Source organism: Cervus elaphus, chromosome 6 (genome assembly GCF_910594005.1).
Source record: "Cervus elaphus chromosome 6, mCerEla1.1, whole genome shotgun sequence".
In the NCBI taxonomy this organism is placed as follows: Eukaryota; Metazoa; Chordata; class Mammalia; order Artiodactyla; family Cervidae; genus Cervus; species Cervus elaphus.
The window spans coordinates 51,431,202-51,457,688 of record NC_057820.1 but is presented as its reverse complement, the minus strand read 5'-3'; the positions used below and the strand labels follow the sequence as shown (position 1 = coordinate 51,457,688).

Genomic DNA, 26,487 nt, shown 5'->3' with positions numbered 1-26,487 from the left:
TTGACTTATTCATGAGCCCATTTGGGTATCATATCTATACCAAACGGACTAGCAGTATCGTCTGTACTTTAGGCTTATCCAGAGCAATAATAGCTTGTTATCTTTTTGTTTCAAATATACAGTGATAGATGCATGTGAAACTGATAGGTACGGTAGCTGAGAGCACAGACCTGGGAGCCAGAAAACCTGGGTTCAAATCCCAGCTTTGCTAATTGCTAGCTTTGTGATGATAGGCAAGACATTTAACATCTCTTTGCTCAGATTCCTCTTCTGTAAAATCAAAATAACAAGTGTCTAATTCTTACTATTATTGTGAAATTTTTAGATAAGTTAGTAATGTAAAGTGCTTGGAACAGTGCCTGGTACCAACATCTGGTTAAGGAACTTTACCTACTGATATAGGCATATATTGCACTTCAGTGAACGTTGTCTTGTGTTACCTTTATTTTCCCCTGTGGTTCTGAATTCTTTAAGGGGTTCAGAAGGGAAACTGGATCCTCATACTTGGAGTAGACCCCTGATGCTTCTGGCTCAGATTTTTCCTTCTGTAAGGTTATTATAGTAGTATCTCCTTCTAGGTACTTCCTAAAAATGGTAAGGTCTAGGGAGGTAATGAGTTGGCATTTGAATACTTTTAAATTCCCCAACACTTGATGGTTTATACCATCCTATTGTTAGCTGGTGGCCTGTGATTCTTTATCCTGAGCAGAGAGGATCAATGTAAGAACCAAATGTTGGTTGGTGACTCTCCACTGCTTCAGATAACCACAAGGGAAGAGAAAGCCATTTCTCTTGCTATGGCTTTCCTGCCAACAACATTGAAGAAAATGAGACATAATGTGAATACCATATGTCTAAATATATTACTATTCCATTTGGTCATAAAAATATAAGTCTCTCTGGCCTTCCATATTTGAAACCCAAATCATTTATATCTCAGACTCAAATCCTTCCTTTAAATCTTCACACACCTGCAACATGATGACATCCAAAATAAGCATGATTCATTGAAAAATGGGAGATTTCTGCCTAAAAAGAGGCTCTACAAGGAAAAGGGAACTTCCATGCCCAGAGATTGGAAGTAAAATATGCAAATGGGGATAGTGTGGCCACAGATCCCAGCCTCTGTATGTGCTGGGAGAAATTCACAGGGACAAATCAAGTGTTTGAATTACTCAGGTAGAATTATTGTGTTTTTAATTATTGTGTCTCAGGTGAGAAAGTTTTGGAAAATCACACTGAACTGGTAATTATGCTCTTAGATGCACTACAACCAGTTTCAATAGCCCATAGAGACCCCTGTACCTCTCAGCTTGAAGGCACTCAGGTTTCCTCTGGGTAACAGACAGTTTCTTGCGTCAGAGCTGTAAGCACGTGGACAAGTCTAAACTAAGCAATAAGAAGGGATGATGAGTAGGGAAACCAAGGGCAGGGAAAGTTGTTTTAGCCAACATTGACTTTGTTTCTTTTGAAAAGAGGTGATCAAAAGTCAAGAGAACATATATAGTTTGGTTTCATTTCATTTATTACCCAGCTGACCACCTTTGGGACAAGAATTCCCTCCTCAGAGATTATCTGTATATCCAGAATCCATCTATAGGTTTCCAAGTGTGAACTGATCATGGTTGTGATTCAGTAATTTTTAGATAGGAAAGTCATAGTATATACTGTGTGCATGCTAAGTCATTTCAGTCGTGTCTTGACTCTTTGCAACCCTATGGACTGTAGCCCGCCAGGCTCCTCTGTCCATGGGATTCTCCAGGCAAGAATACTGGGGTGGGTTGCAATCCCCTTTTCCAGGGGTTCTTCCCAACCCCTGGAATCTAACCCATGTCTCTTAAATCTCCTGCATCTGTAGGCAGGTTATTTACCACTAGCGCCACCTGGGAAGCCCTAGTATACTTTATATGCTGTGAAATTAAAACCCATCCCCTAAATTTGACATCATATTCATCTGTGACTCATATTGGGAAAGTGTAACACCCTCCTCCAGTACCTGCTTTGGAAACCAAATCTATCTTATAGAACTCTGTCACATTATTAACTAGAATGACACTATCTTTCAGTCTCAATGCTTCATCTTTTCACCAATTTCCTTCTTTGAGATGACCTTCTCCTTTGCTCTCCCCATCTTGCCAAGATCTGGGCAGAGAACACTATGAAGTGTTCTCTGCTGGCATCAAGTTCTCAACTAATTCTGAGAGGTTCTTCAGAGGCACCCTCACCACCCTTCTAATAAAATTCCTGTTTTGCTTAAGTCTGTTTCTATTTCTTGTACCCAATCAAGCCCATCTATTATGATAGTAACCAAAATGATATGTATATACATACATATATAATGTATATTGCATAATATATAATATGCATTACTAAATATATATGGTATATTTAATGCATATTTTATATGCATATAATTTATTGAGGACTTATCATACTAGGCATCATTCTAAGTTCTTAACATGTAGTAACTCATTTGTATTTACAAGTTTACAAAGGTATCCCTTCTCTGCCAACACTTCAGTACTTCCATTTTTGTTCCCTGCTCTAATTTTTTTTTCTGTTTTCAGTGTACTTCTCTCTTCGCAACACACATTATCACATTCTTAATAGGTTTATTGTGTATCAGTTTCCCTGCCCCCCACTAAAATGTAATCTCACGAATATGTCTCAGGTGCCCAGGACAGTCTCTGATACATGGTAGGGGCTCAATAAATATGTATTTCATTAATTAAATAATTAATTAATGAGCTCATGCTACCATATGGCTTATTATGAATATTCCTTTCAGTCAGCAACCTCCTCCCACCTACCTGGCAGGACCTGCTTAGGTACATTATCTGTTCTCTTCTGTAAAGCTTTTTAAGTTTGGGCTAGATTTTCACACATGTGCTCTGGTTCAGCAACAGGGGACTAGATCAAATGACCTCCTGAGAGCTGTCTGGCTCTTGACAATCAAATTCAATTCCACTTAAATGTTCTAAAAGCAATTTGTGGAGAAATTCTTTTCCTCCTTTTCTCCCCAACTGGAGTGCACATTTATCTAATTATTTTCTTAGGAGCTTGACCTAGCTTTAAAGGAGTCCCATGTCAGCTCTCCTACATTTTCTCTAAGCACTCACTTTATAAAACTAAGAGACTAAAGACTCAGCTCTCTAGGGAATTAAATTTCATTCAAATAAGATTAAGGATTTTTGACTCACAAAAGCAAGGACAATCAGAGGCTAACTAAAACGAGGCAATTGTTCAGCAAACTAATCCAGACATGTTATTCACAAAGAGACTCTCACAATTGGCCAGGGAAGGAAAATGCCTGTGAAAGAATGGGTGGGCTGCACTGAGTTAAGGGAGCCTACTTCCTTCTAAGGCTTAAAGCCCAGTCCCTCACTTCCTAGCTGGTGAATATGTTTATTTTCTAAATTTAGTCCATTGTAGCCCAAATCCTCCCATTGAACAGGATTAGATTAGAACCTGAGAGGCAGCCTTCGATTAGATCTTGAAAGCCAGGCATGTGGTGGTTAACTCCTCTGTGGAAGCAGTGGGTTGGTGATGTGGTGATGTGGTATCAGGAGTGGAGAAAAAGTGTTGATGTTGATTTACGGAAGTATGTCTGTTACCCGTAGGTTTAGAACATGGGTTCTTAACCTCTTGTGGGGCATTAACTCTTTTTCAAAATGTTTTTGATTGTGTAAAAAAGAGCATAAAATTGCAAAGCAAACTAATTATATTGAAATGCATTTGTCAAAATATTTTTTTCAAAACAAATCAGTAATTCATGTATTTATTAATATATTAAATATCAGAGCTGCAGTAGGCCTGATAATTACTGTAATTTTAAAGTGATGAGTTTAAATCGTGCATCTCAATAGCTACAGTGTGATATGAAAACATATACAATTTATATGAGTGATAAAATCACAGGTACAGCTAATAATTTTGTGGTTGATTCTTTGTAGTCATAATTGAAGGAAATGCTGAATTTCAATTAGAAGTTAATGAAGATAGTGTTATAATTTCTCGGATGCCCCCCACCATCTACCCCAGGTTAAGAACTCCTGCCATCGATACTAAAGTGAAACAGTCCATGAATCACCACCATTAAATATTGTACCCAGCATCATGGGGGAATGTCCACATTTGTGGGCAATTGTTTCAACTATTACCTAGTTTAAGAAAATATTCTTGCTGGCTCACATTAACAATAAAAAAGATTAAAAAATGGAAAAAACATTACTATCTGCCACATATATTCTGTACCTAGTGAAAAGATCTCTTTAAACTGGTGGGCAGGGGCCCCAAGTTGCCATAACAGACTATTAGAACTCTGGCATTAGGGTGCCTAACTTGTTCCCATTTGCTTAAGACTGTCCCTGTTTTAAAATGAGAAGTCAGGCTCTAGGAACCCCTCGGTCCCTGGCAAACATGGATGGTTGTTGAGTGCTTTGGAGTCAGAAATAACATAGTAATTTTAATCAACTTGAGAGATAAATAAGTTGTCAGGAATAAGTTGTCTATTTGTCAGAAAAGACCCTGATGCTGGGGAAGATTGAAGGAAGGAGAAGAAAGGGACAGCCGAGGATGAGATGGTTGGATGGCATCACCAATTCAATGGACATGAGTTTGAGCAAGCTTTGGGAGATGAAGAATAGGGAAGCCTGGCTTGCTGCAGTCTGTGTGATCACAAAGAGTTGTGCACGACTGAGTGACTGACCCACAACAACAAAAATGTCTCTCTTGAGTCTCAGCATCTTCGTTTCCAAATGAGAATGAGAATATCTTTCCTACAAAGTTGTGATAAGTGTTAAATGAGGTTATACATATAAAATGCTTTGCCACGTTATAAGCACTCAAAAACCAGTGACGACTATTATTATTATTGCCACTGCTGTTATTATAAAGTTAATTCCCTTCCCTTTACCTGACTCCATCTTCTCAAAAGAATCTCACCTTCCTCTCTTCCTATGTACATTGTATACAGTCCTCAGACCCCTGCTGAACTCTACTTTTTTCATGAAGAATTAATTTGCTAATATCACATGCAGTGATGAAATGGTGCATTAGGTTGAACTTTTTGAAACTGATAGTTTTCTAAGTCAAAAACAGTCAAATACTGATATCATACAATTTGACCTGTGTGTGTACATAGTAGGCATGGGGTGTGGCTTATACAAGGCTGTCATTTCATAAATGTTGTCCTTTCTTCCTCAATGACTCTGATATTCATGGGCCTCTCCTTAATTCCTCCTTTAATCATCCTAGGTTTTCAAAGAAATTTCAGATTCCATGTCGTTATATTTTAAATTAAGATGATCTATTAAATGCTTAAGTAAAATGATTTTTTAACCTTTCATAAACTGTGTGTAAAAAATTCACAAATCAGAAGAAAAATTCTATAGTCTTGGAACCTTATATTTGCTCTAGATAAAGTTGCTATTATGTATCCCTTGCTTTTTGGCAATAAATAATATACTGCCTTGCCTTTATCTTATATACATGTGTCTTGAACCTCATCTTGACCATGTTGTATTATCTTTTTACAATATCCAGTGTTAGAAAGAAATACATTAATTACAGATAATTGAAAAGGGAGCTTTAAATATCATTGAAACCAGATGGTATGTTTACATCAGTAAGGTTTCAGACTCAAAGGAACATCATTAAAGAGAAGGGCCCCAAGTAAATTTCTGGAGCAGCTCTGACCAGGCTGGTAGCCCCTATGCTCATGTGGTTATTGAACCCTTGAAATATAGTTGGACCAGATTAAGAAGTGATGTAAATATGAAATACATACTATAACCCAAAAACTTAGTAACAAAGAATATAAAATATGCTCTTAATAATTTTACATGTTGAAATGATAATAAGTTGGCTATACTAGGTTAAATAAAAAAATGTAATTAAAATTAACTTCACTTTTTACTTTTAAATGAGACGCCAGAGCATTTAAAAATTCATACATAAAATCACCCAAATGCCAGTCAAGAGATGAATGGATAAATTTAATGTGGTACAATGAAATATTATTTCATGTATATAATACAATATAATACAATGAAATATTATTCAGCCTTAAAAGGAAGGAAATTCTGATACATGCAGCAGCATGGATGAAACTTTGAAAATATGCTAAGTAAAATAAGGCAGACATAAAAGGATAGATAATGCATGATTCCATTTATATCAAATACTTAGAATAGGCAAATTCATAGAGACAGAAGGTAGAATTAGAAGTGACCATGGACTAGAAGTAGGGGGAATGCAGACTTAGTGTTTAAAAGGAAAGGCGTTTCTGTTGTGGGTGATGAAAAAGTTCTGGCAATGGATAGTGGTGGTAGTGACTACTTAGTACCAGTGAATTATGCCGATTATAAAACGGTACATTTTATGTGTATTTTACCACACATTTTCAGCATTCTCGTGTGGCTTACATTACATTTCTTTGGATAGAGCTTAGAGTTTAAATTGGCTATAGAGGTTAATGAGGAGAAGACAATGGCAACCCACTCCAGTACTCTTGCCTGGAAAATTCCATGGACGGAGGAGCCTGGTAGGCTGCAGTCCATGGGGTCACTAGGAGTCAGACACGACTGAGTGGCTTCACTTTCACTTTTCACTTTCATGCATTGGAGAAGGAAATGGCAACTCACTCCTGTGTTCTTGCCTGGAGAATCCCAGGGATGGAGGAGCCTGGTGGGCTGCCGTCTACAGGGTCGCACAGAGTCGGACACGACTGAAGCGACTTAGCAGCAGCAGCAAGGGTTAATGAAAAGTCGAGCAATGCTGGTGGAGATTGAGAGCTGAATCTTTGCAGTTAGATGTAGTTAGATGTTAGGATTCAAATTCCAGCCCTGCCCCTGACCACCTAAGAATCCTTGGTCAGTATCACTGACTACCTTAGTTTCTTCATCTGCAAATGGGGATTATAAAATGTACCACATAGGGTTGCTGTAAGCTTAAAAGATAATACATATACATTGAGTAATGTAAACATAAGAGGCAGCTGAATGAATGGTATAACTTGTTGCTATTGATGGAAGCAATATCTTCCATTTTTATTGATATCTAGCAATTTTGCTAAATCTGAGGCATAATATGAAAAATGTGACCAGATACCTTAGCAGATTTTAGGCTCAGCCTTGTATAAACTCTCCCCTCAGAATACTTCAGTTCTGCTTCCTGAAATTCACCTTGTGTAGTATTAGTAAACAGCAAAGAAGTGATTCAGGCATATTTCTTTTCAAAAGTACCTGGGAGAAGTGGAAAGTATGATGTCATTTTCTAAGATCTCTAGCTCTCAGGCTATAATTGTGAGTTTATCTTCTGTCAGGTATGAAAATGAAAGTCATTAGGTTGTAAGTTTTCTTTGTCTCGCTAAGGTTTCAAATGGTAAGCTCAGTGGAAGAGTGTCCAAACAGAACTGGGTATGCCCAATAGCCAGATCAGATACCGTTGGGATTCATAGTATCAAAAGTAGTCTTGAAAGCTAGCACAGACTCTGATGGGAAAGATTCTTGGATGCAACTCAGAACTTGCTTCCCCTCCTGGGATATTCAGTTAGTAAATAACAGAGCAGCCATACTGGTTTCTAAGACACAGATATTTCTGTCACGGGGCTGCTTCCTCTGTGGCTCAGAGGTAAATAATCCGCCTGCAATGCAGAAGATGCAGGTTCAACCTATGGGTTGGGAAGATCTCCTGGAGGAGGGCATGGCAACCCACTTCAGTGTTCTTGCCTGGAGAATCCCATGGACAGAGGAGCCTGGAGGGCTAGAGTCTATAGGGTCGCAGAGAGTCGGGCAAAGTCGTGCCTGAGCCCTCCACAGGCCTCTCTTTACCTGAGTTTCCCGCCCCCCAGCCCGAGTCCCTCCAGACCTCCTCACATTCCAGAAACTAACGGCCTAGTTTCCTAAGGGGGCTCTGGTTCTTCGACTGGCATCTGTTCTCACTGGTCAGTGCCTAACCATGCTGCCTCTTAAATATCTCCACATTCTACAGCTAAAGCATTAGCTTAATTCCTGAGATTCTATTTGCCCATCTTTGTATTGCTGGAGTAGGAAGTATAGATGGAAATGAGAAATTGGAAAATAACCTGACTCTGCTGAATGATTCATCTATTATTTGAGTATAAGAATTTCTTTTAAAGAGCTTGAGCTCATTTTAAGGAAGTCTCTAAATCAAGAGTTGCAAACTCCTGTGGACTGGCCGAATTTGGACTGCAGATGATTTTTTTTTTTTAATGGCCAGAAGTGTATAAATATACTGAATTCAAAGATTAAGCCAAAAAAGAACTGTTCATCCCAGCTACCCTCTTGTCCTACTGCTCAAATTAAAATCCCAGCCTGTTCCCTGACAGCATTAAAATTTGAAACCCCTGTTCTAAATTCATACAACACCATCTCAATTCTACTAGTATTTACTCATCACCTGATCATACAGTCTGTCACTTGAGCTGTAATGTTTCTATTTTGTTTAAGAAATGGATGCAAAGCTACTTTCAGAGGTAGCCAATTAAGATTAATTAAACATTTCACCAGACTTAACAGGTCTAATTAGATTTGATTCATCTGTAATTTTATTACCAATGAGATATCTGGATGACTAAATTATATTTTCTTAACTTCATAGGAGCCGAATGCTCATCTCTTCCCCGTGGGCTTTTTTTCTCCCTCTAAGGGATGTGATAGTGAGTCATCATCCATATTCTCCCTGTCTCCTGGTGCCATTAAGTAAAGCCCATCTGAGAGCTGATGATGGAATCTGGGGCTCTGGGGCAGCTTCTGGCTTTGGGCCACCTCCCTGAATTATTCATGTGGAGCCAGGGAGGGTAAATGTCCAGCCACAAAGATCCAGAACCAATGCCAAGGGGGAGATGCTGGCCTAAAATAACTGAGGAAACGACCACTGGCGCCACTGACTTGGAAGCTCCAAGTAGAACCACATGGCTTCAGCTCAGGTCTAGGTGGCCCTTGACCCCCCCCCCCAACCTCCCCCTCCTTCCTGCCCCAGCACTCCTGTTTTAACTAAGAAAGGAGCTCTGAGGAGCCAAGATGTCTCTCTGACCCGGTGTAAACCCTGTCCTTTGAGTTATTGCTCTCAGCAACCCTGCAAGAGGTTTGGGATTTTTCAGAATAAACAGCAATCCCCAGCCTCTAATTTTCCCCCGGCAGCACTCTTGTAATTATCCCATTGGTGTTAAGTTGATTGTATGTTTTTAGTATATTTACTGAATACGTATTATGCACAGAGCATGTGGTAGCACTGGTAGGGGGATGCAGAGGGGAACAGGGTACAGATCCTGATCTTTAAGTATAATAAGTAAGTTTCATTTGGAGTCAACTTCATGGTGGCTGTTGGAAGTGATGTCTTTTGAAGAATTCAAAGTCTCCAAGGAGAATCAGTGGGAAAGAATGCTGTGATCAAGTCATGATGTCTCCTCTGGCAGAATACAGAAGGGTTTCATTCCTGACCAGCAGTCTTATAAGAAAAATAATACTGTTGTCTAGTTGTCCATTTATCTATAATGCCTTACATAACAGGAAAAAAAAAATCACTGTCATTTACTCAGTACTGAATATAAGCAAGACATTAGGTAGGTGCTTAATATGCATTTACTCTCTTTTAAGAATATCTGGCATTGTTTCGTCTCAATCACCAGTGACTACTTTTAGACCTGTGATTTGACCTGTGTGGTCTATGTGGTTATCCCAGCTCTAGAAGCACAGACACAACAATTTACAGTGTGGTATGGGAAGAGCAGTACATCAGCAGTTAGAAAGCTCAGATGCTGCTAAGCGATCTTACATCTACAGCCCTCATTTTCCAAAATGTAATACGCTGGGGATAACTTGATTCTTCTGGCCCCTTTTCAACACAAGTCTGAGGAAACCTAGCTCACTTCACTGTTGTATGGACGGACTTAAAGTAATTAACAGAAGATGACCCAAACCATACACATTTTTCTCCTCCATAGACATCCGAAAGGATTAATGTTTTGCTGTCATCCTGAGAAAGGAAAGGGATGCTGTTGGAGTGAAAGAAAAATGAAACTGTTAATTGCTCAGTCATGTCTGATTCTTTGCCACCTCATGGACTGTAGCCCACCAAGCTCCTCCTGTCCATGGAATCAGGCAAGAATACTGGAGTGGGTAGTCATTCCCTTCTCCAGGGTATCTTCCCAACCCAGGGATCAAACCTGGGTCCCCTACATTTCAAGCAGATTCTTTAACATCTAAGGCCCCAGGGAAGCCCAATAAAGGCAAGGGATGCTGTTGGAGCAAGCCTATACAATTCATCTGGGTAGATTTTGGAGTCTTCCGGATTCGGGCATGATACAGTCAAGGAAGTTCCCTAGGGTACAGTGACCTTAGTACATAAAGTAAAACAAGAGATTTGTCTCTAGTAGCTGTGACCAGGTCACTGAAGGTATGCAAGGGGAATATGTTCTGATAAAGGCTACAAACTTGTTAACACTTTTAATTATGTTTGGGGCACACAGCGTTATAGAACCAGCTGACTTGGCATTATTGAAAACCTTGTCAGCTGCCATTCAGTGATTCAGCCAGCCAAGGAAGCTCTAGGGAAAGTTTGCTCATTTCTCTATTCAGGTTGTTTGTCCATCCATGTAATTTTAGAAGTATTCTTTCAACGAATCCAGCAGCCGTTAATCCTAACAAACAATAGCTTTTGAATTCCAGTCCATCCTTTATCACGTAATAGTTAAGGTAGAGAGAGTAGTGGGGAGTCTTCTAGTTATATTTTGTCATCCTGTCCAGAATACAGTTGTGAGGAAATAGAGAAGTATTTGACACATGGAAGCAGGAAAATAGTCCTTTTTCAGATAAATGTTCTGGAAAGTTTTCATTCAAAGTTAAACTGTGTTGAAGTCATTATTTGTTTTATTTTGTTGCATATTTTATTTGCGCTCAACTCACAATTCCTTATGTTAAAAAGAAATGGTTTTTAAATCTACAGAATTCCAAGTACAGTATTAAATTTTGTAGCTAAAGGAAGTAAGTGTGTACCACTACTTACATTCTAACAGAAGTAGGAGAGAAAAGCCCCAAAACTTGTCTTGGTAAAGCCACACATTGGTAATTGTGCCAGGGAGTTCACGCTGCAGAATGTCTAGTGTAAGTAGTGGCTGACCTGTGAGTAAATGTTTAATTTCATACCACAGAACCCTGTGACAGCCCATTAAAAGATAATCCCTTGGTGTCTAAATCTCAGAAGTTCTCCTTTGCCAGTCAGCTTGTGGTTGGGGTTGTTCAAGACAGATGGACCATCATCCCATTTTAACATTGTATATTGATGTTTGCCTTGCCAAATCCCTCTCCCCTGCGCACATCCTTTTCTATGAGGTAAAAGAAATTGTAATCTCTGGACTCATTTGATAAATTTATAAACCTTCTTAGGATAAAGGGAACTTCAGAATTTGGCTCAATCCCTATAGGTCTGAGTTGAGAGAGAGAGAGAGACAGAGATAAAGACAGACAGGAGGAGGGAGGTGTCCATTCATATGTACCATACCTTCCATGGTCAAGCTAGTCATTTAATTTAAGATGCATGGACCTCTCCTGAAAATTTCATCAAGTATATAATAATATCAGCAACAAGTTACATCAGTTGAGTGATTGAATACTCATTGTGTGCCAAGAAATGGAGGCTGAGTGCCTTGGAATGTCAGCATAGAAACTGTATGTCAGGCTAGGTTCATGTTGTAGAGTTAGCTCCCCAACAGATGAGGGAAACCTTCAGAGAGAAATCAGGGCCAATGAGGCAGCCCTTAGGGACAAGGTCAATGCCAGTCCTACTGCACTGTGGCAAAATGGAAAGATATGGAGGAGGAATGAGATTTGCAATGCTTCTTAATGCTTATGGGAGTTTTTCCCCCTGAAAAACATCTGAGCATACAGAAGTTTGTACACAATTCCAGGAATTGTTACAGAAATCCTGAAATCTAATCACAGGCAGTTTGGACTCCTGGATTAAGACAAAAAGAGATAGGAGGAGAAAGCATCTGATTCTTACTAGGAGGCTTCTGTATTGCAGACATTTGACATACATATAAACACACCTTGACTATGGCCATGAAAGATACGGCTTGTGGGCCCCATTTGGTAGATCCAGAATCTGAGATTCTCAAAAGTTAAACATCCACAGAGATCACATGGCTAGCAAGCACTAGGCAGGCATTCAAAACTCTTTATTCCTGACTTGCCAGTGTTAGCATTTGAGTCAACCATGAGAGAGAGAGCGAGCCTCAAACACAACAGAGATGAACATTTTTATAAGAGATTATTGATGTTAGAAACTCTGTATATATCTCATGATAGGTACATTAAATATATCACAATTCATCCACATAATGGAATATCATACATCACTACAAGCCATATTTTCACAAATTTTTTAATGATATGAGGAAATGTTCATAGTTGCAAGGTCACAGAAGCAGGATTCAAATATGTATATTTATCATAGCCTATATATGTGTATGTGTGTGTGTGCACATATATAGATACGAGAAAATTAATGATAAAAAATAGGAGTTTTGTCATTTAGTCATTCATGTTTGCATTATAATGATAACTTATTAATTCTGTAATCAAGAAATAGTCAATCTAACAGTTGAAGTATATTACTTAGATGTTAACTGTCTTTTTTTTTAACTGCCTTAAGATAGAGCATAAAGGAACTAGAAGGGATATAGCACAATCCCTTTTTAAAATTTTCATTTACTTATTTATTTTTTAAATTGAAGAGTAGTTGATTTACAATACTATATTAGTTTCAGGTATACAGCATAGTGATTCAATATCTGTGCAGATTACACTCTATCATAGGTTATTAACCTCAGATACGCAGATGACATCACCCTTAGGGCAGAAAGTGAAGAAGAACTAACAGCCTCTTGATGAAAGAGGAGAGTGAAAAAATTGGCTTAAAGCTCAACATTCAGAAAACTAACATCATGGCATCCAGTCTCATCACTTCATGACAAATAGACAGGGAAACAGTGGCTGACTTTATTTTTCTGGGCTCCAAAATCACTGCAGATGGTGACTGCAGCCATGAAATTAAAAGACGCTTACTCCTTGGAAGGAAAGTTATGACCAACCTAGATAGCATATTAAAAAGCAGAGACATTACTTTGCCAACAAAGGTCCGTCTGGTCAAGGCTATGGTTTTTCCAGTGGTCATGTATGGCTGTGAGAGTTGGACTGTGAAGAAAGCTGAGCACCGAAGAATTGATGCTTTTGAACTGTGGTGTTGGAGAAGACTCTTGAGAGTCCCTTGGACTGCAAGGAGATCCAACCAGTCCATCCTAAAGGAGATCGGTCCTGGGTGTTCATTGGAAGTACTGATGCTGAAGCTGAAACTCCAGTACTTTGGCCACCTGATGTGAAGAGCTGACTCATTTGAAACAACCCTGATGCTGGGAAAGATTGGGGGCAGGAGGAAAAGGGGACTACAGAGGATGAGTTGATTGGATGGCATCACTGACTCAATGGACATGGGTTTGGGTGGACTCTGGGAGTTGGTGATGGACAGGGAGGCCTGGTGTGCTGCTTTTCATGGGGTCACAAAGAGTCAGACACGACTGAGCGACTGAACTGATAGTTTATTATAAAATAAGAGCTATAATCCTCTTTAATCGGTTAAGAATCTGCCTGCAATGCAGGAGACCTGGGTTCAATTTCTGGATCAGGAAGATCCCTTGGAGAAGGAAATGGCAACCCACCCCAGTATTCTTGCCTGGAGAATCCCACGGACAAGAGAAGCATGGCAGGCTACAGTCCACGGAGTTGCAAGAGTCAGACACAACTTTGTGACTAAACCACCATGCAGCACATCCTTGTTTCTCGTGTTGGTTTGTATCTCTTAATCTTATACCTCTAATTTGTCCCTCCTGCCTTTACTTTATTCTTTGGTAACCACAAGTTTATTTTCTATATCTGTGATTTTGTTTCTGTTTTGCATATACCTTCATTTGTGGTTTTAGTTTTTTTTAGATTTCCACATATAAGTGATATTATATGGTATTGTCTTTCTCTGACTGACTTAATTTTCTAAGCATAATATTCTCTAGGTCCGTTCATGTTGCTCCAGATGGCAGAATTTAATTCTTTTTTATGGCTGAGTAATATTTCTGTGTGTGTGTGTGTGTGTTACATCTTAACCCTATCCTCTGTTGATGGACATTTAGGTTGTATCCATGTCTTAGCTATTATAAATAATGCTGCTATGACCATTAAGGTGTATGTATAATTTCAAATTAGTGTTTTTCTACATATATACCCAGGAATAGAAAGCTGGGTCATATATGATCCATAGATCGTATAGGATCTCTATTTCTAGTTTTTTGAGGAACCTCCACACTGTTTTCCATAGTGGCTGTGAAAGTGAAAGTGGCTCACTTGTGTCTGACTCTTTGTGCCCCCTTGGACTATACAGTCCATGAGAATTCTCCAGGCGGGAATACTGGAGTGGATCCCTCCTCCAAGGGATCTTCCCAACCCAGGGATTGAACCCAGGTCTCCTGCATTGCAGGTGGATTCTTTACCAGCTGAACCACAAGGGAAGCTCAGGAATACTGGATTGGATAACCTGTCCCTTCTCCAGCGGATCTTCTGGATCGAGGAATCGAACCAGGGTCTCCTGCATTGCAGGTGGATTCTTTACCAACTGAGCTATCAGGGAAGCCCAAATCACTCAGTCATGTCCGACTCTTTGCAACCCCATGGACTATACAGTCCGTGGAGTTCTCCAGACTGGAATAGTGGAGTGGGTAGCCTTTCCCTTCTCCAAGGAGTCTTAACCCAGGGATCAAACCCAGGTCTCCCGCATTGCAGACAGATTCTTTACCAGCTGAGCCACAAGGCTGTACAAATTTATATTCCCACCAGCTGTGTAGGAGGGTTCCCTTTTCTCTGCATCCTTTCCAACATTTGTTGTTTTTGAATGCTAACCATTAATAGGTGTGAGGTGATATCTCATTGTTGTCTTTGATTTGCATTTCTCTATTAACTAGTTGTGTTGAATATCTTTTCATATGCCTATTAGCCATCTGTATATTTTCTTCAGAAAAATGTATATTTAGATATTCTGACCATTTTTTGATTGGGTTGTTTGGGGTTTTTTTATATTGAGTTATATGAGCTCTTTGTATATTTTAAATATTAGCCTCTTGTCAGTCCCATCATTTGCAAATATTTGTCCCCATTCCATAGATTGCCTTTTTGTTTTGTCAGTGGTTTCCTTTGCTGTGCAAAAGCCTGTAAGTCTGATTAGGCCCCATTTGTTTATTTTTGCATTTGTTTCTTTTGCCTTAGGAGACTTATTAAAAAAAATGTTGCTACAATTTGTTAAACAGTGGTCTGCCTATGTTGTCTCCTAGGAGTTTTATGGGCTCCATTCTTACATTTAAATCTGTAAACTATTTTGTGTTACTTTTATATATGGTGTGAGGGAATGGTGCAATCCCTTTTTAATGGTGGGAAGACTAAGACTAGATAAACATGGCCTAAAATTAAGTAGGACTTGCATAATATCAGTGCAGATGTTGTAATTCATAGTATAGTCTTTCATATTTTTTTCTTCTTATGAATGCTTTATGAAGAAGTACCACCTTATCTGGAGAAAAATGTTCTCACAGTGAAACAATGCTTTTGATCTCTGGTTACCATGTATATGTGAACTCTGAAGTAGGGCTCTGCTCAGAAAGACAGATTGCCCAGATCCCTGCAAACTGTCTGTCTTCTGTTCCTCAACACCTCTTGCCAAGGGGACATCTAGTCTTACCCCACCCAGGATTTGAAACCATGAGAACAGGGATTCCTGATTCTCTCCTGAAAGGTAATTTACTGCAAGTGGCTCCTTCTCTTGGAATCTCCCTCCTCAAATCATCTCCTAGAGCCTGAGCCAGAAGCCAAGTAGAACACCCCACTTCCTCAGCGGAACCCACCCACCAGAGAGTTTTTCTGCCAAAGATTTACCATGGAAGGATTTCAGCCTCTGAGGAATATTCAAATATATGTACATTTGTTTCCCTAATTGCCATAATATTTACATTGTCATTATCAGTAGATTACATTATACATTTATTTAGAACTATCATTTGCAGTGTTCTCCCCTAATTAGGAAAGGAAACAGCTCTTTGGCATGTAAGAGAATATGTCATGTCCTCTTTGACTGATCACTTGAATAGAACAGGGATTATAAGTATTTACTTAAGGATTTCTAAAGTAGGGCTGACCAGATCTAGGCAGAATGAAAATGATTTCTCAGGAATCTTCTGCTCTCACAGGTTAAGGAGGGGAGGAGGGACGAATGGAAGAGCAGGTCTTTGGGGTTAAATGGCATTTGTCACCAATTTTAATGGGACTGGAAAGTGGTTTGGTTGGTGTTTCAGTTTGAATTGTGCTGTTTACTTGATCAGGGTCCTTGCTTTTGAGTATGTAATGGTGATAATATAAGTCTCAGGGTCACTCCTTGACTAGTTTGCCAGTGAGCTGCTCAGAGGAAAGCTCTTCAAAATTGCTTCTTTATTAAGGGGAAAAAAATACCTCTTTTAAGTCATTTTTTGCCATTAGTTCAAATTATAAAAATGTTTTCAAAAAGTCAATTTTAAAAAATAACTAATTTGTATTATAATCTTGGATGCAAATGGAAAGAAAGATTTGAAACTAGGTTTTTTAAAAAATTAAACTAGTTGTACAGTCAACATTTCTGCTTATATTTACCTATAGGAACTATAAAATGCATGATGAATTTTGGCTTTTTCTGGCATTGCCCACATAAAATATATTGCTTATATATGAAAAAATGACTATACTGTAGGGGATAAACTTAGAGAGAGTTCACCCTAAGTGTAGCTGTGTTAATATAAGAGGAAAGACTGTATTTACTAATACCATTTCTAGTTAATAGTGTGTGAAGTTTAATTACAAAATCCTATACAAGGAATTTATTGCATACAATTGGGGTCAGTTAAAATAACTTTCTTAAAGCGTAGCAGATTTAAATAGATTTGTGTCAACATAGCTTTCCAGGCCGCCATCATTATCAAATTATTCCATATTATCTTCAAGGGGAAATGGTTTTAGACCCAGTGGTAAACATAGTTTGGTGCTCTACTTTGAAGGCAGGGGTCGTGTGTGAGTGCGGAAATAACTTACCCCTTTAGTTCACTGTAGTAGACATTTTTGAATAATAGCCAAAGGGTTTTTGTCAGCTTCAGGAATTTACTGAGTACACACTTTCACTTTTCAGAAGTGGCCCTGGAATCAAACTCTTAATAGAATGAGATAACAAGTCAGTGTCAGAGACTCCAGAAATGACTTGAGGGTTCTTTGTAGAATTTTCACATATGAGGAATGTTCAGAAGAGTCAATAAAACTAAACTATGGAGCCAAGTAGTCAAGGTGGGAAATGTCCACTTAATAATTGCCAACAGAAAAGACAAGCGTATAGATCTTCAAATAATGATCGAGCAATCAGGCGTGGGTCAAGGCATAGCAGACCCAGAGTTCTCAAGGGGTTCCAAGTCAATAGTTCTCGACCAAAAGCTGGACTTTTCTTCTTACTTCAGTTGTGACTTGGAACAGTTCACATCATTTCTTTTAAAGTGATTTATCTTTGCAATGAGTACAGTAGCACCAGGTGCTTTCTTTGGATATGTAGCATTTAACGCAGCTGTTAATGGTACATTTCTTTCTGTGATACTTGCTTAAATATTTGTCTCCTCTTTTAGACATTAAGTTCCTTTGCTCACCCTTATATTCCCAGCGTAAATTACATGCCTGGCGCACAGCAAGCGTTCCATGATGATTTGTTGAACAGGAACTTATTTCAATGGAAAATTACGGAGGACATGTGAAACAATTCATGTAGTTAGCCTTGTGCCGACATTGAGTAAGTCTTCAGCGCATGTGAGACACCCTTATTGTTGTTGTTGTTATTATTTACATTGAGTAAATGTTTTTAAATAAAATAAGTTCTAGGCTATTTCAGGATAAACCTCAGCAGGTAACACAAATCAGTGGGCACTAAGAAACTATATTTTATTAGGTCATGTCATATTGGTCAAGCCTAAGGAAACCTCTAAAATTTGGCTTCTCAGCCAGAAAGGCAATTCATCGATTTACAATAGAAGATATATTTTTTTCCCTAGGGGTCAGGACTTCCTGAAATCAGTGTCTTTGGAACACAGAATTAGTTCTAAATGTTGCTTTTAAGCTCTGAATACAAACAAAGGGAGCTGTCTTTATGGTCTTGTAGGGTTTGAGATGTGGGCTGGAGACTTAGTTCCACTATTCTGGTACCTTTCTGGTTGCTAGAAAGGTATGTAAAACATGTCTGTCAGCCTCTCTTTCTCACTGTTTATCTTCCCTTAGAGAATGAAGGATAAATATGACAGTTCTGCTATCTATATCTAATATAATTTTGAAGCTGAAAGAAACCTTGGTGGTGGTTTAATTGCTAAATCATGTCCAATTCTTGCGACCCCATGAACTGTAGCCCACCAGGTTCCTCTGTCCTTGGGATTTTCCAGGCAAGAATACTGGAGTGGGTTGCCATTTCCTTCTCCAGGGGATCTTTCTGACCTAAGGATCAAATCTGGGTTTCTTGTGTTATAGGAAGTCTCCTGCATTGCAAGCAGATTCATTACCAACTGAGCCACCAGGGAAGCCCTTAAAAGGAACCTTCAGTTCAGTTCAGTCACTCAGTTGTGTCCCAACTCTTTGCGACCCCATGAATCGCAGCACGCCAGGCTGTCCATCACCAACTCCTGGAGTCCACTCAAACCCATGTCCATCAAGTCGGTGATGCCATCCAACCATCTCATCCTGTGTCATCCCCTTTTTCTCCTGCCCCCAATCCCTCCCAGCATCAGGGTCTTTTCCAATGAGTCAACACTTCGCATGAGGTGGCCGAAGTATTGGAGTTTCAGCTTCAGCATCAGTACTTCCAATGAACACCCAGGACTGATCTCCTTTAGGATGGACTGGTTGGATCTCCTTGCAGTCCAAGGGACTCTCAAGAGTCTTCTCCAACACCACAGTTCAAAAGCATCAATTCTTCGGTGCTCAGCTTTCTTCACAGTCCAACTCTCACATCCATACATGACCACTGGAAAAACCATAGCCTTGACCAGACGGACCTTTGTTGGCAAAGTAATGTCTCTGCTTTTTAATATGCTATCTAGGTTGGTCATAACTTTCCTTCCAAGGAGTAAGCGTCTTTTAATTTCATGGCTGCAGTCACCATCTGCAGTGATTTTGGAGCCCAGAAAAATAAAGTCAGCCACTGTTTCCACTGTTTCCCATCTATTTGCCATGAAGTGATGGGACTGGATGCCATGATGTTAGTTTTCTGAATGTTGAGCTTTAAGCCAACTTTTTCACTCTCCTCTTTCACTTTCATCAAGAGGCTGTTAGTTCTTCTTCACTTTCTGCCATAAGGGTGGTGTCATCTGCATATCTGAGGTTATTGATATTTCTCCTGGCGATCTTGATTCCAGCTTGTGCTTCTTCCAGCCCAGCATTTCTCATGGTGTACTCTACATATAAGTTAAATAAGCAGGGTGACAATATACAGCCTTGACTTACTCCTTTTCCTATTTGGAACCAGTGTGTTGTTCCATGTCCAGTTCTAACTGTTGCTTCCTGACCTGCGTATAGGTTTCTCAAGAGGCAAGTCAGGTGATCTGGTATTCCCATCTCTTTCTAGGGAGCATCTATTTTCCTAAACCCAACATCTTACACATCTGTATTATAGATGATAAATGTGAGCCTTGAAGAGGTGACTTTGCCTAGGAAATACAGATCGGTTGTAACAAAGCAAGGGCCTGACCCTGGTTTTCTGGAGAATTTTTGTTCTTTCCAGTTCCCTACCCTGCTTTATCTAACATTCCCTATTGTTGTGTAGTTTGGGAGGGGACCCTCAAACATTATTCACATCCTGGTCCTGAGTATCTGTACATGTTGCTTTATATAAAAAAGTGATGGAGATTATCCTGGATTATAATCTAGGGGCTAGAAATGCAATCACATGTATATTTGAGAACTAGGGAAAGGTGAATCAGAAATACACAATGGAAAAGGTGATGTGGAGACCTGGCAAAGAGAAATTTGAAGATGCTGGCCTGGAAGACTCGAGTGACATGGCGACAATTCGAAGAATGCTGGCAGATACTTGGAGCTGGAAGAGGCGAGGAACGGATTCTCCCCTAGAGCCTCTGGAGGAAGGAGGACACTGCCAACACAGTGCCTTTGATTTTGGCACACTGCTACTGATTTCAGACTTTTGGCCTCTAGAACTATGAGAAGATCAATTTCTGCTATTTTAAAGCACCATGCTTGTGGTAATTTGTTACAGCAGCCACAGGAAACAAATATACCTATGAAAATAGAAGTCTTATTTTCCTAGTTAAAGATTTGATTTATTTGCTGACCTGACCCCACCAATATAACATCAGCAACAAGGTAGCTTCAGAATTAAAATTGAAGTGAATTCCTGCTTTTTTGACAGCAATTTAAACTAGATCCTACTGTTTCCCTAGTAGTTTTGAGCAAATAAACTCTGGACTAATATGATTTCATTTGCAAAAAAATATGGACTTATGATATGGCCACAGGGCAAATTATTTTATACATAGATCATCTTGGAAATCACACACACTTTTTTGTCCAAGTCACCTTGAGGGAAGCTATCATTTTCTTTTTATTAGGTATATCAAGCTTTTCTAGTGTTTAAACTTCTTTACACATTATCCTCACTTTCCTGGAGTAGCTTTCCAAACAGAAGCCTATTATAACAGAGAAAAATAGAGGTCATCAGATGAGCTCTTCTTAAACATCTTCTCTATCAGAAATGTCTCTATTCTGACAGACCCAGAACAGGCATCTGTCACCCAGGTCCTGTTTCCTTCCTTGCTTTTCTCTCAATCCAAAGCTAATCTATGTCTGCCCTGGAGGACATCCACTTCTGCCTTCTTGAGGACCTTGCTCTGTCAATTTTCCCATCTCCTCTAACCTCAAACTCGTTTTTTCTCCATCGGCTCATACCCTTTAACATATAAATATACTCACATTTTTTTTCCATCTTAAAAAATCATTAACTGCACATTTCCTTCTAATGACTGGCACACCTCTCTTCTCAGTCAAATGTTTGGGAAGAAAATCCTTGTCTCCACTTTATCACCGCCTATTTCTTTCTTTTACTCACTGCTTGCCTTCCAGTTTGCACCCATCCTCAGTTACCCATGTACCACGGTCAGTGGTACTTGTAACTTTCCTGCCCTCTGGACAACACTGGACCCTGTTTGGGGAATTACAAATTAGAGCTTCTACTGGCCAGGTACTGTGCTAGGTGCTCTGTTCCAGAAAAGAGCAGATGTGATTTCTACCCTCATGGAACTCAGCTGATCAGCCACTTCTGGTTAATACACAGGTCCCTTGATTTCCACTTCTCCCTTTGGCAGGTTTACTTGAACGCCATTTAAATTTCCCTATTTGTGAAGTTCCCTCTCTTCCTCCCTTCATCCCTTTCCTTATTATACATGTCTTCTCGAGGCAATTACCTCTACACCCATGGCTTCAACTACTTTGTACGTACTCCAATGACAATTTTAATATTGTTCTCATTTAACAGTTTTAGTTTACATAGGACATGTCATTTACTAAAACCATAGATTCCAATTTGCTCCATGAAAAATATCATAGTCTTAACTGTCAGCACAGCGTTAGGGGATTTCCCCAACTACATTTTAAAATTGATTTAGTATGTGTTATTTTCAAAAACATAAGATGGGATATCACAAAATGGACTTGGCCTACAGAAGTTTACATCTAACTTTCAACTGGAGAGCTCTAATTCCATGCTCTCATTAACAGAGCCCCAAATGATCTTCCTCCTCAAACCTCTTCCTCTTTCTGCACTGTCTAGGAAAAAGTCACTGTGCTCTCCCTAGTTGCCTCAGTCAGAACCCTAGTAGCCATTTTTGCCTCTCTTTTCCCCCTCTTGCTCCGTATCTAGTCACCAAATGACCTCAAATCCTTTCCCACCACACCAGTCTCTGCCACTGCCTTTAGTTTAAACTCTCACTCCGCTCTTAGATGAATAAAAAGTCTCTTCATTGCTCTTGTTTCTTTCATCAATCCTCCTTATTGTCCATAGTGTCCTCACTAGAAACCACCTGATTGTGACTCCTTAACGTCACAACATTCAAAGGCTTTCATGTTTCTGGGGGGAAAAAAAATCAAGCTCTTTACCCCAGAACCTACTTTGGGGTTAGACAGATCTAGGTTTGAATTTCAGGTTCAAGTACTTGGCAGCAGTGTGAGTGACCTCAGACAACTGGACTTTCTAAGCCTTTGTTTTCTCCTGTGCCTGACGGAGCTCATCGAGGGCAGGGCTATTGCAGGAACACAGTGCCTAGAAAGTAGGAGAGACTAACCAATGTTGAAGGAAGGGAAAGAATTTTAAAATCCACTTCAAAAAATTGTTCTCCCTTAGAGAAAATCCTATGCCACTTCCAATCAAATTTGACTTCTACCTTTCTTTTCTGATAATCACAATAAGGTGCCTTTGCGGATCCAAACGATCGGAGACCAAATCCTGGCCATACCCCTGAGCAATCATGTGACCTTGGGAACATATCTTTACCATCACCTTCATTAAATCAAAACCGCGGTACTTCACTTTGCGACTCTTCAGTTTTGTATGAGAAAATCGTGCTTTATGCTTTATGTTACCGGTGAAAGTAGGGAAACCTGGAGACTCGTGCCGTGGAAGAGAGAAACAGCGAGAAAATCGAGTTGCTGAATCCCAGCGTTTCAGAGTTGGGAGGGAGGCGTTCGGTCCCTAATTTACCGAGGAGGAAGCGGAGGGGTGACGTGTCCTCGAGTCTCATTCAAGACACGGACACAGCTCTTTATTGAGGACCCGGGGGGTTGCTATGGTTAAACTGAAGGCGGAAACTAACACTCTTTCGAAGTCAATTTGAGAGGAGCATTTAGTTACAAAAGCTGTCAACAATTCGGGTGTAACTAAGTTCATTGAGGAATGCATCAAATGAGTCAGCTGTCAGACCCGGTGAAACCGAGTTGCTTAACGGAACTGACTCTTTACTAACAAGCCTTCTATAGGGTCCACTGACTCTCTAGCTTTGATTCACAAACTCCCGCAATGCTTCCCGAAGGACACGGAAAGCTCCGAGTGCCGCACGAGGAATGGAAACAAGAGTCCGGGGCGCGCCACTCGAGGGGCGGGGCAGTCGCAGGGAGACCTCTGTTTACAGACTGCCTTGGCTGATGTCCGGGATCCTAGACATCAAGATGGTTTTCACCCTTCTCTGATGAGAATGACTTCTTGTATCCAAACAGCTTGTGCAAAAATAATGGCTTATGCTGAATATCTGCGTATTGTTAATTTCTTATGACGCCTCATTTACAAATTAAATTTTCTTACGGGTGTGCTTGTATAGGAAAAAATATTATATATATAGGACTTGGTATTATCCATGGTTTCAGGCATCCATTGGGGGCCTTGGCACTTATTTTCCACAGATAAGGGGACCACTGTATACCCAGAGGTGAGATTTCTTAATGCTATGGTGATTCTATCCTAAAAGTTGGTTTTGGTTTTTTTTTTTTAATTTTACTTATTTATGGCTGCGCTGGTTCTTTGTGAGGACTTTCTCTATTTGCTGCGAGGAAGGGACTACTTTTTGTTGTGCTTCAAGGACTTCTCATTGCAGTGGCTTCTGTTGCCATGGAGCTCGGGCTCTAGGGTGCGTGGGCTCAGAAGTTGCAGCTCCCCGGTTCCACAGCAAAGGCTCAATAGTTGTGGTGCACGGACTTAGTTGCCCCGAAGCATGAGGGGTCCTCACAGACCGGGAATCTAACCGGGGTCTCCTGCATTGGCAGGTGAATTCCTCACCACTGAGCCACCAGGGAACCCCTATTTTAAGATTTTTGAGGAATCTTCATCTGTTTTCTGTGGTGACTGCACCAGTATATTCCTACCAGTGATACGAAAAGTTTCTCTTTCTTCCACAGTCTTGTCAACCCTTGTTATCTTCTGTCATTTTGATAACAGCCATTCTAAGAGGTATCTCATTGTAGTTTTGATTTGCATTTCCTTGAAGATTAGTGATATTAAAAATCTTATAATGTACATACTGGCCATTTGTGTGTCTTCTTTCGAAAAATGTTAATTCAGCTCCTATCCTCATTTTTTAAATCGATTTTTTTTTTTCTATGAGTTGTATGAGTTCCTTGGCTATTTTGGATATTTACTCCTTATCTGATACATGCTTTGGAAATACCTTCTCCTGTTCCATAGGTTGCCTCTGCAATTTATTGATGGTCCTTTGCAAAACTTGAATTTTCTTATCATTATTTGTGTCCATTATACTGGAGTTAAAGTGCTAAGCCTGGATGAATCTACCTGCTATCTTCTCTTTAAGTTTAATACTTTAAGAAATTCATAACTTTGGGGGAAATTTTTTTTTAAGCTATGGTGCTTAAATTCCCAACTCTTTAGTTGTCCTTATAGGCTGATATCATTTATCATTTATCATTTGTCTAGTCGCTGAGTCATGTCCCACTCTTTTGTGACCCCAGGCTCCTCTTTTGACAAAATTTGCCAAGGAAGAATACTGGAGTGGGTTGCCATTTCCTTCTCCAGGTATTGAAACTGCATCTCCTGCATTGGCAGGTGGATTCTTTACCACTGAGCCACCACAGAAGCCTGACTTTCTCATTACTGAGACTTGTTATAGCACTATCACTTCTTTATATTCTCCTATTTTTAAAATATATATATATATATATATATATATATATATACATATTCAAAAAAACTAAATTAGCCTTATAGAAGAATAATCGGATAAGAAGCTTCACCACAAACGTAAAACCCATCCTTTCTCATGTCCATGTTCTCCCTCTGCTTTCCTAATTCAATGAAGATAGTACTCTTTTTTTCTATCAGTGTCCAACTTTAGAAAATCTGTTTGACACTCTACATATCACCTTCTCAAACGTGTTATCTGCTCCTCATCCTGCCTTGTTCATCACTCCTCACAGTAGGTGATATGTACCTACCTTTACCCACTAACACAGATGCTTCTCTCATTTGAAATTGCAATACTTCACTTTCTTTCTTCAAGACATTTAATAATGTCCGTAATAATTACATGTATTTGTTGGAACTTCTGTAATGCTGACAGTGTTCTAGTTCTTGCCCTAAGAGTTTACACAGTTTTTATCTTATTAAGCTCTATATTTACTATGTTTGAGTAGTTCTTTTTCACATGTTTCTATTAGACTTCAGAAAATCTTAATTTGATATATAGATTTCTATCATACTTAAATTCTAATTGCATTTGTTATGAAGAACTCATGTCTGTATTGCACAATTGCCCAATATGAACATTTCATTATTAGTTAAGTTTTGGAGTAAAAATTCAGCAAAAAATTTTCTTTGCCAAAAAAAAAAAAAAAAAAGGAAAATGAATCCAAGATGGAAGCCAGTCTTTTTATAATCTAGTTTTGGAAGGAACTGCCTCACTTCTGCCAGATTCTGTGTATTAGAAGTGAGTCAGCAAGTCTGACCCACACTCAAGGAAAAGGGGTTACTCAAAGGCACAAACACCAAGAGAACCATCTCAGAGTCTGCCTACCACAGTGCATTTCTTCTGTGCTGACATCTCCATTCTATAGACTATCTCTTAGAGGTTGTCATTTCTGCAAAGCATGCCCTGGGAACACTAGGAGGAAAAATAAAACAAGGACAAAGTATCTAAACCATGTTTTGGCTCTTGGTTTCTCCTCCTGTTGAATCTTTTCCCTAACCCACTTACAGAAAAAGATTCTGTTCACATGATTTGTTCACCCAGAGATTGGCTGAAGTATTGGATGAAGATTGGGTGAAGTAGAAATATTGGTCATTCCCCTTGTATGACTTGTGAGGAGACAGGGAGACACCCCCCACCCCTTCTTAGAAGAAGCTACTTGATCCTTGGGGTGTAAATGTACATTCTCAAAGGGGGCAATATCACTCCCAAGGCAGGAAAAACTGCCCTGAGGGGGCAAGAAGTTGTTAGTCTTTTGATTTGTAAAGCACAGATGTACATAGAGTACATAAATAGATACACAGTATATTTGTGGTATTAAAGTTTTATGGTGGAATGATTAGGGAGAAAATGCCTTCAAAAGCTGCTTTAGGAGAATGATAATGAGAAAAGATTGAGAAAAACCTGATGCAGTGCAGGCTAGTGAAAAGAGTTCTAAGACAAAGGTTTCAGGGAGGGAGGGTCTGGGATGCAGATTTAGCTGGGGGTGGAGAAAAGGAGATGAAATTTGGAATGTGGCAGACTGTAAATGAATTTTCCCATGTACATATTAGGCTTTGGTTTTACTCCTTGATCTGATTTTAACTAATTGCTAACTTCCAGGGATTCCTCACAGTTTATGATCCAGT

The 26,487-nt window shown here is 39.5% G+C and overlaps 1 protein-coding gene and 1 long non-coding RNA gene across 12 annotated transcripts in view; one reads left to right on the top strand and one right to left on the bottom strand.

Moving 5' to 3' along the window:
- LOC122696619 overlaps positions 1-18,552 on the top strand; it is a 60,927-nt gene extending 42,375 nt beyond the window's left edge. The window contains exon 3 of one of the 2 annotated variants that reach the window (XR_006341796.1): positions 17,785-18,552. This is a non-coding gene — a long non-coding RNA (uncharacterized LOC122696619). Of the gene's footprint in view, positions 1-13,678; positions 13,987-17,784 lie in introns of those variants that run through there. The other variant, XR_006341795.1, reaches the window with a different exon arrangement.
- The window catches only part of LOC122696617 (poly(A)-specific ribonuclease PARN-like), a 256,073-nt gene that overhangs the window by 80,214 nt on the left and 149,372 nt on the right, over positions 1-26,487 (bottom strand). The window lies entirely within an intron of this gene.